At 40.9% G+C, this 2,314-nt stretch overlaps 1 pseudogene; it reads left to right on the plus strand.

Moving 5' to 3' along the window:
- The first annotated feature begins 591 nt into the window (after positions 1-591).
- Positions 592-2,106, plus strand: LOC121803294 (annotated as a pseudogene).
- The last annotated feature ends 208 nt before the right edge of the window (positions 2,107-2,314 follow it).

The raw sequence follows: 2,314 nt of genomic DNA on the forward strand, positions 1-2,314 counted from the left end.
AAAACGGAAAAGTAGACATCTTGAGTTCGACGGAGGAATTTCTATTTAATTGATTCTACAATCTTATACTAGTACTTTTCATACTTTTAGATATACCTTGATTTTATTTATATATTTATATTTAATCTAAATAAATTTTAATTTTATTTTAATGGATTAAAAATTAGAATAATATAATAAATTCAGCCAAATTTTTGTTTATTGTGATAGAATGTTAACAACAATAATTAAAAATTTATTCAATGAAAAAAATAAACAACGTATCAGTAAAATTTAATTTAAATGAATTAAAATCCACACAATAAAAAATAGCAAATGTACGCGTGTTCACACACCAATTTCAACGTTATGCTACACCCACCATTTTAACTTCCTCGAACACTTGCTTCCCACTTTATTGCTTCCTTTTTCACGCAGGATACTTCCTTTTAACTACTCCTACTTCTCTAACAACCTTAGAGGAAGGAATCGTAGCTTGAGCTAGTCATCTTGTATTATCATTTATCACTTCTGGTCAACGCCACTATACTACATAAACAAATATTGATTCTTCGTTTTGGTTTAATATAATTAGATTGACAACTGCCAACACATATGGGACAGCTATTCACAATTTATATTTGTACCCATACAAAACTCCAAATAGTACTACTAAGAAAGGATTACAAAACTCAGATTTGCAATTCCCCTGTTTTGCAGAACAGAGGAGGTCATTGATGAAGAGCTCCAACAGAATTTCTGGTTGATTTTATAATTTTCCACCTTAATTTTGACATTGTTTATACATATACACAAGTCAGATTGATTAACTAATCATTGCAAGTTATGTTGCAGCTCTACTATGGGCAGACATATTGGTGGCATTTGCATTGTTTGTGATGCAGGATTATTTAACAGATGTTTGGAACCTAAGCTTCACTCATGCTGCCGGAATCTTGAATATCTGGAATGGAATATCCCTTGTTTTGCAACCTTTCTTCCTCATCCTCGTCGACTGCGTTCTAGGAAATTTTGTGATGCTCGTTGTCTCCAGCACGGCCTACAGTCTGGGGATCGGTTTGGTAACCATGTCAACTCCTAGGCACGTGCAACCGATACGAGGAGCAATGCATCGGCCACACACAGAAAGTTCTCTTCTACACAGGCATGGCTCTTATAGCCGTGGGAGTAGCCGGTAATAACGTATCGCTAAAACCTTTTCTTCAAGAGCAGGAAGAAAGAGAGGGGGGGCCGAACCTGTTTGTAAAGTTAGCAGGCGCAGTGCTTGTGGTGGTTGTGGCGTTGACTGGAGCCATTGCGCTTCCCTACATAAAACCATGGACCCTCCGCTTTGGAATCCCTGCAATTTGTACGGTTTTAGCGACCGCGCTTTTCCTAACCGGTCTGTGCTTTTACCGATACACTAGGATTGGCGCGGATGGGAGCCGGCTGAGGAGCTTATGCAGAGTGCGCATGATACCGATGCTGACGACCTTCGTATTCTGCGGCCTCGTCTCGTCGATTGGGAATACGTACTTTGTGGAGCAAGCCAAGAATCTGAATCGACATCTGGGCAAATGGAATGTTACCCTGCAGGTGCTGCTGCTGGTGCAGAAGGGGGTCAGTGCTGTGCTTGACCAGGGAAAAGGCGATGCACCAGCAGCAGCACTTGGTGGGGCCCAAACTGGGCGATATCAAACTAATGTGCAGTCGAGGGTCATAACAACACCTGGTATAGGGGTTGTTATTGCTGTGTCTTCTGCGATCCTGTGCTGCATAACTGCGGCCAAGATGGAGTTCAAGAGGCTTGGCGTTGTCGAGAGGCGTTGATACGATTATATCTTCCAAAATATCTCACATATCTCTATTATTATATTACCATATCTTTTTTGTATCTTTATTATCTTGTTCACGAAGTTAGGTTATTCATAGGAGTATTATAAATATGAGCCTTTGTTATCTTTTGAATCATTCATTCAAGAAATATCAATCCAGAAATATCAATCCAGTTTATCCTTTATCGTTACTTTATCTTTTATTGTACTTTATTTTCCGCAAGTTCATCTCGTCAAACCCTAATTGACCGAGAACCCTAGGCTGCTCGACGGGAGGATCCCGTGAACGAACCTAACCCTTCTCCGGCGACTTCGCGCTGCCGGAACCGATACGAGTACCCTCGTATCATCTGATGCTTTCATTGAGAGCTCATCCTCTGTATTTCCGCCATCATGTCATACACCTACACTGACTACGTCCATCGCCAGTTCAATAGACCGTTCCTCTCGCCACTGCCCATGCCGAGCCCCACATCGTGTAGGTACCTCCAGAGCCAGAA

Source organism: Salvia splendens, chromosome 5 (assembly GCF_004379255.2).
Source record: "Salvia splendens isolate huo1 chromosome 5, SspV2, whole genome shotgun sequence".
NCBI lineage: Eukaryota > Viridiplantae > Streptophyta > Magnoliopsida > Lamiales > Lamiaceae > Salvia > Salvia splendens.